This window comes from Elephantulus edwardii, unplaced genomic scaffold (genome assembly GCF_000299155.1).
Source record: "Elephantulus edwardii isolate Elephantulus edwardi_28Jun2011 unplaced genomic scaffold, EleEdw1.0 scaffold00007, whole genome shotgun sequence".
Taxonomy (NCBI): domain Eukaryota; kingdom Metazoa; phylum Chordata; class Mammalia; order Macroscelidea; family Macroscelididae; genus Elephantulus; species Elephantulus edwardii.
In genome coordinates this window covers 33,308,061-33,321,283 of record NW_006399757.1, presented here as the reverse complement: position 1 = coordinate 33,321,283, position 13,223 = coordinate 33,308,061, and the positions used below count along the sequence as shown (strand labels likewise).

General features: G+C 41.8%; 1 pseudogene; it reads right to left on the bottom strand.

Annotated features, from left to right (window-relative positions):
• Positions 1-8,933: 8,933 nt before the first annotated feature.
• LOC102872472 lies at positions 8,934-11,654 on the bottom strand (annotated as a pseudogene).
• Between the last annotated feature and the right edge of the window lie 1,569 nt (positions 11,655-13,223).

Genomic DNA, 13,223 nt, shown 5'->3' with positions numbered 1-13,223 from the left:
TTCCTAAGACTATGTCCCAGGAGCTTCCGCTACTGCTATCATTCGTAATAGTCATTCTCAATTTAGTGTAATATGTCCAAAAAGTCCATGGTGACTTTTCAGGCTTACCTGGAATGTTAACACCAAACATTTCTTCTCTCACAACAAAAGAAATGCTTTTAAACAGCAGGCTCCTTCCTCTTAAGAGCAGAAAAATGTTGGCACTATTCCAACTAGACAGGAGTGAAATTCTTGAAACAGTAGGTCTCCGATAAAATTTTCTTCTTCCGGTCAGACATAGCTTTATCATCACCCAAAACAGGACTTTTAACAGGAGTTTTAACTGAAAAATATTTTAACAATCTTGTAAAGACCAGACACCTTTTATCCTATTAAACACTCCTCTAAATCTATTGTTCTTCACCTCTGATCATTAGAATCCTAGTGGACATTTTCAACGGGAAGGCTTCAGGAGATAACCTCAGCGTCTTCATGCTCATTCATAATAGCTTTGGCCAGGCGACATAAGGAAAAAGCTGAGACGGCTCACTTACTCAGTGCCATCAAATAGGCTTCGAGTCCTAATGAAACTCCATCTGGTTTTTGAGGCTCTAATTGTTAAAAGCTGGTCCCAATTGAAAAACAGGCCTTTTGAGTAGGCTTGAGAGGGACGCCAAGTGACTGCACACAGAGAAGCTCAGAATGGCGTGCAGGCGGACAAAAGCAGTTTCCTTTTATAGGGACTGTTAAGAAGATTGAGAGGGGATGGTAGTTCGCTCAGGCATTTGGGGGCAGAGGTCCTGTCAGTATATGATAAGGCCCAGGGCCTTACCAGGATCTGGTCATCTAGACCTCTTGTGGGACGTGGTCAAGCCTTCTTAAAGCATATGCCTCCTCAAGGAATGGTCAGGCCTAGGGGTCAGGCGTGGGGTCAGGCCTGGGGGAACAGAGACATTGCTCCTCCACTAAATCACAATGGATAAGATTGCCTCTTTTTCTTCTCTGAGGCCTCTGGTGGATTAAAACTGCTGGAGGGGCATGGCCTTCAGGTTAGCAACTCCCTACAAACGATACCCTCAGAGCTGCTATAATACTTTACTGTTTCCTTAACTCCCACATACTTTAACTCACTAGAGCAGAATAATATTTCACCTGTTCCCAAGCATTTCAATCTCCTATGATTTGAAATAATTTCTGAGTGTTCAGATGGAAGCACAGAAAGAAAAGAAAAAAGTTAGACCTCAATTGCAAGGACCCTGAAAGGCATGTACAGAGGTCACACAAATTGAGGGTGAGGGGTGGAGAACAACAAGGAAGGAGATTCCAGGCTGACTGTGCATTCTCAGCAAGGGTCCGACCCTATAACTGGATTATTTCACACACTTACATGCCTTCACAAGAATTTCAGAACGAGTTAGTACATTTTGTAATGGAAGAAACAAATATTTCATTCATAATTTTCCGAAGAGGCATTTAATGTTAACTTTTTTCCTTAGAGAATTTTGTTTAAGCTCCTTTACTTTGTCTTTAGCAGTTAAAAAAAAAATCTGTCTTTTGAAAATATCTGCAAAAAGAATCACAGTTAAAATGAAGTTAAATATATTTGTAATAGCATTTTACATCTTATGTTATTTCTTGAATTTTCAAGTGTAAAGATTTTTTGAAATACAAAAATCTGTAAATATTCTTTATCTATTTTTCATAGCAGTTACACAAAATCATAAGTGGTTCTCCAGTGTATTTTATCTAAAATGTCATAAGTTTTCATGAAAAACAAGCTTAGAGATAACAGCTTTTAAAGATTGATGTAAAAACCTTTGTAATAGTCTTGCTTTATAAATATGTAAATTTGCATTTTTACTTTAACTTCAGAGCAAAATCTGTAGCAAACCAGTAAGAAGAACGTAGATGCTACAGTTTACTGTTTTGTCACCTACATAGAATTTTACTGTTAAGGTTCCATGTGCCTATGCTGTTCATTTTAAAAACTGAGAGATTCAGGGAAACGATGTATTTTGTAGAATAAAGATCAAAACTATGGTGGGAGGATTCTACATCTCAAATATTTATTTATCCCACTTCAGGTTGCATTTTGGAATGGACTTAATGGAAAAGATGAAGAAACTACCTAACCTTTGTAGATATATTCTATCCTTGGACCTTTTTTGTCATATGATAATTTCACTTAAAAAAATCAAATATTTATGTTAATATTTTCTTATTTCAAAAGCATAATAAAGAGTTTATGGTCATGTGTTTGTACTGTGAGCCCTGGACAATGGATTTGGACAAAGTAGTGAGTGAGTTTATATCATACTGTGATATAGTTGGCATATATATAGATACGAGATGCAATCAAATAATTGTTAAGAATCAAAGCCATTTATTGAGTCTTCCAGTGTGGTAGCTACTGTGCTTTATATGCATTTTTATCATGAAATCTTCATACTAACCTAGATTAGAAACGATTTTGTAGACATGAAAACCAAGACACCAGACCCCCAGCTGATGACTCAGTAAGCACCACGTTCTACTGCCTCTAATGTGAAATCCTGTAAAGCTAGTATGCTTTCTGATATTTGAACCCACGTGCTCTTCTAATGTAGATTTAAGAAACCTGTTAGCCAAATATACCCCACCCCACCCACCTCGGCACACACAATCAAGCCTTTGGAAAATAATACTGCAATTTTTCAGTAAACGCAGAAGGAAGATTGCAGAGAAGTTTCCAAGAGTTTTTCTGGCAACTGGTATTTAAATAAGTATGATATTCTACAGGGTATGAACGACTAAGAGCACCTACACATTTCCACATTATTCCTTAAAAAAGTGGTCGGAATCATGTTTTATTGTGTCTGAAGTTCTTTGTCTAAATTGCAGGCTAAAGCTTTGCAGGCATCCCTGCTACTCTCCTTCCTCAGGAGGGTCTACCTACCCTCGCCTGCAGCAATGCCAAGTGAAAAGCGGTTTAGAATTCTGAATGAGAAGGCCGATTATTAAACAAATGTCTTAAGGATCACCTCTTGAGGGGTCTATGAATGCAGATTTGTCTAAAACTAAACTAAGAGAATGTCATAATTTTTCAAAAACATTTTACTATTAGTTGATTTTGAGTGGAAGTTTACAAAGTAGACTGGAATAAATTCCACTTTTTCTAAGTAGGGTGAAGTGGAACTACAACCCGACTCAAAAGGGAGCTCTGGTAGCAGGGTCTGTAGGGGGTTGCATTACTAACACAAAGAACTGCCTCTCTGGGGGTTTGAGTCCCCCAGAGGCTCTGTGAGAGAAAGATGGGTAGTCTACTCCAGTGTGACTTACAACCTTGGAAATCCAGTGGAGGGTCAGCTGTGAGTAGCTTCCAACTCAACGAGTTGGCAATGAGTTGCGGTTTTGACTTTACTGTGTAGGATCTTTTACTGTGATCTCAGAGTAGCTGCGCACCACCTAATCTACCTGGTCTCAGTGCTGTGGAAGTTGAAGATCTTCCGGGCCCTTGGTTCTATGGACTAATTGTTTTCATGAGTCTTTAAAAAAAAAATCCCCACTGTACTTTATACTAACCTTAGGATTAGCATTAAAATAAGTATTTAAAAATGAGGCCCTCAGGGAGCTCTGGTGGCCTAGTGGCAAGAAACTGCCCTGCAGTCCTGAGGGCATGCCGTTTGAGGCCTCCAGCTGCTTCACTGGAGAAAGGATGGACAATCTCCTCCTGTGCAGTTAGTTAACTGCCTCTGAAAATCCTCCAGAGGGTCAGCTGTGGATTGGTTCCAACTCAGTGGTACACAACAACAACATTACATCTCTCTTTCAAACAAAAATGAGGCTCCTTTAAAGTTTTCCAGATATTTGTCAGGTTTGTGTTGGTAAACTGTGCCTCTCACTGCTGCCACACATGGTGATGGGAGAGTTAGGGTCCCTTTCCCTGGCCCTAGGAAAGAGGAAGACCTAGTTCAATTCCTGGAGAGCTTGGCTGGGTAGCAGGCTGAGGCTAACTCTGGACATGGATGGGGGTGAGGAGGGTAAAAGAAAGGGATATGTAAAAAAGAAGAAAGAAAGGGAGGTGTGCAGCTGCTTTGGCCACCTGAGTGTCCATTCAACATCGGGGGACAAGTATGTGAAATCTCAGTCTTTATGTTTGCCATTCCGCTGCCCAAGCTGAGGTGGAAGAATTCTTACTTCTGCCTGTTGTTTCAAACATTCGAACAGGGAAGGGAAAAGCCTTTTTAAAATCACAGAACTTCTAGGTCTGGCGTGAACATTCAGCACCCACATGGAATATAATCTACACTGTCCCACAGGGTGTATCTCAGACCTAACTTCAACTAGTTAGGTTGAACTATACTCCCGCCTCCTTGCTATATTCCAGCCACCTTGCTTGTTAACAGTTCCTCTAAGTGCAAAGCTTCCCTTTCCCCCTTCCCATCTTGAGCATTCATCTTTTGGTTCAAAGTTTCACTGTCTCCTGTCCCCAGTTAAATAACATATCATTGCTCAGATTGGGCCTTTGCAGCTGCGTTTTACTTCTTTAAATGGAAAGCCAGGGACTGGGTGAATTATGCTTCAATATTTATTTACCAACTCTAACAAAAGGAATCATTTGTCAGTTGTTTGCTTGTTTAAAGTCCATAGCTTAGAAGGGAGCTTTGACGATCAAGGAGTTGTGCTGCTACTCTGCCGGTTCGAATCTACAAGTTGCTGCACAGGACAGATTGGTAATCACCTGGGTTATTTAATTCTCAGGAAACTATTACCCCATCCTTCCAGGTGTCCATTGGATCTTTCCTAATTCCTGCACCCCCTCCGTCCACCCACCAAACTATCATCCAAGTCTGACTGCTGAGCTCTGAGGCTGAGCTAGCTGACCGCGATAGCTTAAAAGGAAAAGCATGCTTAACTTTGGCTTGTTATGTAGTACTGCCATCTACTGGAAATAGTGAGCACATATTCAGAAAGTTTGTTAACACTGCCATTGAGCTGTTTGATTTATGGTCCACATGTACAACAGCCTCTGACACCTTCTCGAGGCTATTATGCAGAAGTCCGTTCAACCCAAGAGGCTCATCTGCACCATTCCTACTCTTATTCCTATTCCTATTCCTTCTCTCTCTCTCTCTCTCTCTCTCCACACACACACACACACACACACGCACACACACACACACCCTCCCCCTCTCTCTCCCCACTTCCAATGGAATAGGAACTGACTCACCATCTTCTGGTTTTCAAAAGTTGTAAATTCCATGGGAGGAGATTGTCTACCTTTCTGCATCAGAACAACTGATGGGTTGAAATAGACTGCCTTTGAATTACAATCACAAATCTCCCACTGGACCCTTCCTCTACCATACAGGACAATATGGGTTGTAACTCATTAGGTTTCAATTTGCTAATAGTTGGGAGTAGATTGTCAGGTCTTTCTGCTTAGATTGTCTGAATATGGATGCCCTCTAACATTTATCCACCAAGAGGGACCCTGATGTTATTTTAAATGCCAATTAAAGACATTATACAATCAAGCATCATAGCATAATGTAAACAACATAGACCAAGCTGCGTGGTTGAAAACCCGGAAAGGTGTCTGACAGGTTTGTATCCTTTCCCCATACCTATTCAATCCATATGTTGTGCAAATCATTCAAGAAAAAAGGACTGTATGAAGAAGATTGTGGCATCAGTATTGGAGGAAGACTGGTCAACAACTTGCATTATGCAGGTGATACAACTTTGCTTTCAGAAACTGAAGAAGACTTGAAGCACTTACTGCAAAAGATCAAAGACTGCAGCCTTCAAAAGATTACATCTCAACACCAAGGAAACAAAAATTCTCACCACTAAATCGGAAGGTCCATCATGATAGATGGAGAAAAGATTGAAGTTGTCAATGACATCATTTTGCTTAGATTCACCACACCTATAGCAATAGCAGTCAAGAAATCAAAAGACATATTGTACTGAGAAATCTGCCTTCAAGGACCTCTTCAAAGTGCTACAGAATATTTAAGATTAAGGTGTGCTTGATCTAAGCCATAGCATTTTGAGTTGCTTTGTATGTAGCTGAAAGTTGGATGATGAGTAAGGAAGACTAAAGAAGAATTCGTACTTTTGAATTGACGTGTTGGAGAAGAATACCAAATATGCCTTCAGCTGTCTAAAGAACACATACGTCTGTCTCAGAAGAAATTAAACCAGGGTGCTCGTTAGAGGCAAGGATGGTGAAACTCTGTATAATATACTTTGGGTATGTTATCAGGAAGTCCTTGCAGAAAGGTATCATGCTGGGAAATGTAGATCAGCAAAGAAAAGGACTGTCCTCTGGGAGGTGGATTGACCCACTGCCTGTTAGTAACAGGCTCAAGCATGATGGAGACTGGAGGATGGCACAGGACAGGGTAATGTTTTGGTCTGTAATCCACACATTTGCTATGAGTCCTAGTCAGCTGAATTTCATCTAACAACAGTCTGCCATATCTTTTTCCTGTATAGCAACTGGTGAATCCAAACCACCAATCTTCTGGTGAGCAATCACACGTCCAAGCACTGCACAGCAGGGTTCCTTTTACCATTGATCCCTGATATCTTAGTGGACTCTTTACCAGAACACTTTGTGTCCACTTATGCTTCCTTCCACATTGGCCCTGGGTGTCTTGTGGCACTTTAGTCACACAAAGCAACTGTCCTCTATCCCTTTTGCCCACTGCAAACCTTTCCCCTGGAAAACAATAGGTGCTGATTCCACCCATTAAATCCTATCTCCTGATTCGCTGGAATGGTTTCAGACTATCTTAGTCTCCAGGGAATAGTCTCCCAACTCCCAAAGTATGCCATACCCTCAGACATGGGTCAACGGAAATAACTTCTGCTTGCTATTCCCAGTTGTTTTCATTTACCAACCAGCAAGTACATTTAAGATCATGGAGGTGTTTGAGTGTCTTTTGAATTGTGCACCCTGTCTAACATGGCATTAGATTGCCATGAGTGCTCGAGAAAACAGCTCTTGGTTGATTGACCCCATTACCTATTCTTACGTTCTGTCAACATGTTGTCTAATTTTCAGCGATGTCTTATGAGTTGGAAGCCAGCAAAAGGAATAGGGAAAAGACGCCAGTCAGGGACTTCTGCACTTCATGGTGGAAATTAGAGGCAGCCTTAATTGAAGTCATCTGGATAAAGTAAATGTTAGAACAAACATTAACATTTACTAGTATTTCCTCCTTTCCCCCACCTACCCCCTGCTGGCTACCCATTCCACATTTACTCTCTTCCTTGTGTAGGTGTGACTATGCTATGTCGCATTTGTTACCATTTTGATGGCTTAAAACCACTGCTGGGTGTATATTCAACTCATAGAAACCTGCCAGAGGGTCTCCAAGGCTACAGATCCTCATGGGAGGAACTTATCTCACTCCTCGTGAGGAGCTGGTATACTCAAACCACAAACCTGTTCAGCTGAGCAACAGGCAACACATTACCCCACCGGAAATTCTTCTGGTGGTCTCAAACAAAAACTCAATGCCGTTAAGTGAGCTCTGACTCATACAGAGCCTCTACTGGAGGTTGTAAAGCTTAACAACTCACCTTGACTGCTCATCTTTCTCCCATGGAGCTGCTGGTGGCTTCATGTGGCCTTTTGGCTAAAAGGTTAATAGGCTACAAATGACTAAGGGCTCAACCACTGACCTAAAAGTCGAGTGTTCAACCCCCCCAGAGGTGGCTCAGAAGTAAGACTTGAAGGTTAGCAGGTTGAAAATCCTGTGGAATACAGTTTTACTCTGCATATGTGGCATTTCCATGAGTCAGAAACTTACGACCACAGGTAAGCATTCTACGTGGTTTATAAAGGTTAATATGGTGATTTAGGGTTGGGCTGACTAGAGACAGCCCTTGACCTAATTTAGTGTAAATATTTTTATTTTTTTAAATTTATTTGCTTACAAACTTTTTAAACACTGTTATTTCACATTATTCCTCATTCACATCATGTTTCATGTGTGAAGCATGCTTATGTTTTATAAAATTAATCACCATTGGACCTTGCTCATCCTTACCTTGTCTTTTCACCCAGATCCTTCCCATTTCCTTCCCCCCTCCCTCCACCCACCAAAATGTGCAACCCTGTGAATTAGCCCCTACCCATCCTCACCCCACTGCTCCCACCCCTTCCCCTCTTGAGTTCCCATACATGTTTTACTAGTTATCACTTTATTTTTACAATAATAGTCTTATGCAGTATCTGTCCTTATGAGATGGAGTTAGTTCACTCAGCTTTTTGTTTGCTTTGAGCCCTCTGTCTTACTTGGGAATCCAGGTCCTTTGTTGTTGTTATTTGTCATCAAGTAGGAACGGACTCATAGCTGACCTTTCAGAAGATTTTCAGAGACTATAAATGGCTTAGGAGGAGGTCATCTTTCTCCTGAAAAGTAGCTGGTGAATTTGAATGATGTGAATTTGGGATTGCAGTGCAACTTCTTACCACTAGGCCACCTGTTAATTTAATTTTGTGTTAATTTGCACATGGTGGCTTAGTGGCAAGAAGCTGAGCTGCAATCCTGAAGGCACGTGGTTTGAGGTCACCAGCTGCAATGTTCCTTTGCTTTGTTTACACAAAAGACTCTTGGTATAGGTACAGGTTTCACACCAGCTCAAGTGTTCTGGAATTCCCATTCTTCTTAATGTTAGCCATTATATTATCATTATTATGATCCCCATAGTCAAATGCCTTAGCATTGTCAATAAAGCACAAACAGGCATTTTTCTGGTATTTATTTTTTAAATTTCTTTCATTTTTTATTTATCAGGAGTGACTGAAATTAAAAAAATACAATTGAGCCCTATCATCATCATCATCCTCAAAACGGCTCTCAGAGAAAATTAATCAGGTGAGTATTACTGCCTCGTCAGTACTAGTCAGTAGTTGTCACTGAGAAATGACTGCCACAGTCTGTCAAAAATATATGTCAGGGTATGTAATATAATACAACACACCCATTCACAGGAGGAAAGGAGGACATTGCTAATGTTAACTTCTTGATTTCATCATCTAAGACAAACATCCATGCCTCTGAGCACACTGGACCAGGTGCCCTTCAGAAAAGCTTTGCCTCCTTCGTGCTGAGAAGTCTTCCTCCAGTAATCCAGTATCCCTGTGTACATGTCTGTTCCTTTGCACCCTGACTGCGTCATCATGCAACGATGAACGGTGTCAAATGTGTAGGAAGTCAAGCCTGCCACCGCTGTGACTGAGCGGTCATCTAGCTAATGAAGACGTGATTTGGGATCTGGAAACATTCCATTTGCAGTGTCATAGATACTGAAGTAGACAGCTCAGTAGATGAGAACACCCTGCACAAACAAATTAAAGCCTTGCTTCAGGCCTCCAATCCCGTCAGATTGGGAGATCTTAACCAGGCAGACACCGAGGCCTTTGAACTCCCTTTCAGCTTCTTTCTCCATGTCAGCTGCCAGGTAGGTACAGGTAAAATCGAGAAGGTAGACAAAGCAGAGGGACACTGTCCCAGCAGCTCTACCCTATGCTGACCAGTGCCAGGTTCCTGGCCAAGTAGCTCCAGAACTGAGTCCTCTTGTCCACACCACCCAGGAAAATCTGCTTGTATTTATCTTTGATTATTAACTAAATCCAAATGACCAATCAGCTTACATTTAATTGCTAATGAAATAAAAAAGAACCAAACAATTTATCCCCAACTTTCAATTAAATCCAAACAACCTACATTTCAGAATCCAACTGCTTCACACAGGAGGCTCCAAGCTGGAAATCCTTATTCAAGGCCCAACCAACTTTTAAATACAAAGCCCCCCTCCTCCACCAGGTCCTGATTAATTTAAACAAGAGGCTTCCAGCCCATAGCTGATTGTTAAATAAATCCAAATGACCAATCTGATTACACTTGATTATTAACAAAATAATACCCAACCAAACAGTTTACACCTGACTTTCAATTAAATCAAAACCTACTCTCCAGAATCCAAAAGTTTCAGACAGGAGGCTCCAAGCTGGAAATATCATTGATAATATCAGATGGAGCCTGGCTAAAAGAATACCAAAAGACTATCTATTTGTGATTTATTGACTATGCAAAGACATTTGATTGTGTGGATCATAATATGTTATAGTTGACCTTCAGAAGAATGGGAATCCCAGAGCACTTCATTGTGGTCATGTAAAACCCTTATCTGGACCAGGAGACACTGCATGGTTGAAAATTAAGAAGGGAGTATCAGGGTTGTATTCTATCTCCACATATATTTAATCCGTATGCTGAGCAAAGTATTAGATAAACTACACTCTATGAAGACGAATATGGCATCAGGATTGGAGGGATATTCATCAATAACCTGTGTTATGCTGATGACACAACCTTGCTTGCTGAAAGTGAGGAGGACTTGAAGTACTTGTTGCAGAAGACCAAGGGATGCAGCCTTCCGTATGAACTACATCTCAATGTCAAGAAAACAAAGATTCTTACCACTGGACGGATAGGCAATGTCATGAAGGATGGAGAAAAGATTGAAACTGTCAACAACTTCATCTTACGTGGATCCACAATTAACACTGTTGGTACCAGCAGTCAGAAAATATGGAGACACACTGCACTGGGAAAATCTGCAGTTGGGGATCTCTCCAAATTATTGAGGAGTAATGATGTCAGTTTGATGACTAAGGTGTGTCTGTATCAGGCCATAGTCTTTCCTATCACTTACTATGCATCTGCGAGCTGGACAGTGAATAGGGATGACAGAAGAATGAATGCCTTTGAGCTGTGATGTTGGAGAAGAGCACTGAACCTTCCATGGATGGTTAAAAGAACAAATATATCTTGGAGAGGGTGCAGCCAGAGTGCTCTTTGGAGGCAAGTATGATGAGGTTTCACCTCACATAACTTTGGGCATGTTGTTAGGAAGGGCTATTCTTTGGAGAAGGACATGATGCTCGGAAGAGTGGAGGGTTGGTGAAGGAGAAGATGAGCCTTGACCATGTGGATTAAAGCAGTGACTGCCGCAATAGGTTCTTGTGTGTCCGGAAGTGTGAGAATGGCACAAGATAGGATGGGGTTCAGATCTTTTATTCATAGTTGCTATGAGTCGTACTTCGCTCAACAGCGCCTATCAACAACAATAACATTTATCTTTGAAGGCAAAGTTGAAGGAGCCTGAGTGGGAAAGTATCAGATGACGTTGACCAGGTTACGCTACCAGGACAGAAATTCCTGCTCCTTGGGGATAAGAACCAAGCAGTTGATAAAATGCCATTGTGCTGCTTGTCTGCAGTGATCTGCCTGCTGGCATGCTGCACCTGCAGCAGCAGCTTGACCCACTCGGTGGGCGCTACCACATTCTAAGACGGCTGCAGCCACTCCACCTGCCAGGAAGTCCTTGGGGAAGGACACAGTGACGTCTGTCTTGTTGGGAAAAGGAGGAGGTGGCAGGTGAGGGCAAGAACGGGACAGGAACTGACTTTGACACTGGGGCTCTGATAGTATTTTTTGCTTTCAGCCAGAATCAACCTGACATCAGCAAGGATATCCCTGGTGTCACAGCCTCTTCTAAATCCTTCTTGAATGTCTGGCAGTTCACAGTCTATATACTGTTGTAGCCGTTTTTGCATGATCCTCAGCAATTTCATTCTGCTCAAATCCACAATCAACTTCTCTTGGCATTGAAATCAAAAGATGAGTTGCATTGGGAAAGTCTGCTGTCAGGGACCCCTCTAGAGTGCTGAAGAGCAATGATGCCAGTCTGGAGATGAAGGTGAGCCTAATCCAGGCCATGGCCTTAGCAATTATTAGGTACTGTCCAGCATCAGAGAGCTGGACGATGATTAAGGATTACAGAAGTGTGCTGGAGACAGTGAGATTGGCTCGGGATAGGGCAGGGTTCAGAGCTACTGTTCATAGGGTCACTGAGTCAGAGGCAACTTCATGGCACAAAACTACAGCAGTAGGAAACTCGGATGGCCTAGTGGTGAAGAAGCTATGATGCAATTCCAAAGGCACATGGTTTGAAACCACCAGCTGATCGTGGAAGGATAGGCGAACTCTTCCTGTTTCATTAAACGCCTCTGAAAACCCACTAGAAGGTCAGTTATGGTATAGTTGTGACTCGATGGTACACATCATCATCATCATCAGCAGCAGCAGCAGCAGCAGCATTTTGTTTGCATATGATGTTAATGATATTGTTCGATAATTCCCACATTCTGTTGGATCACCTTTCTTGGGATTGGAAAGAAACATGAACGTCTTCCAATGAGTCAGCCAGGCAGCTGCCCTCCGATTTCCTAGTACAGACTGGCGCTGCTAAATAAACTAGCTGTAAAACGCCCAAGTCACAGCATCAATCTGTGGCCCAATTTTCTAATCAGTTAACTTGGTTGGCTGGAACAGGCACTTTCTTAGGGTTCTCCTAGTTCCACAGTTCTGTTCTAGAAGATTATTCTAGAAGGCAACTTGTAACTTTGTCTCAGTCTAGAAAATAATAAAACCAGCTGTCTCCAATTCACGGTGACTCTCGATATGAGAACTGTGCTCCCTACTCTTCCACTGTCTCATTTCCTACAGTCTTTCTGAGGTCCCTCAGGGTGGGCTGAACCACTTGTTAGTAGCTGAGCATGCTGACCGTTTGGACCACACAGGGATTCTCACATGAAGGGGGAAAGGGCATTGATCTGAACCCACCAATCCCTGGTGTTTTGGGGTGTCTGTATTCGAAACTGATTTTCCTGATCATTCCATCTCCATACTGTGAGCTTCCCCAATCTTGTCCCAGGGCCAGTTAATGTAACCCAGAACTAATGAGTATGACAGCTTCTCTCCTGACCATGTTAACTGATTTGAGAATGATCATGTAACCTAAGGTGACAGTTCTGAACTTTTCTTAGATTGTTGGCAGAGAAAGTATGGGTGGGTAGGCATAAGAAATGAGGCGGCAGTCATCATAGGACCACAAAAGCAAGAGTTTTCTCAGAATGGAGCTAAATTTGATGAATCAGAGGCAGGAAATGGAGAAAGGGACCACTTTCTGTTAATGCTTGAATTACAATATTTATTTCAGGATATGAATTAAATGTCTTCAACCGGCACATGTGGAAAAGTCTTTGTGAGAGTAGGCACAAAAATGGATGTGTTTATTGTGGCTAAAAGTACAATTCACAGAACCATAAGATTATTTTCTTACAGTCCTAAAATCTCACCTTTTGTACTGAGCTAAATACCAAATACAAACTATCA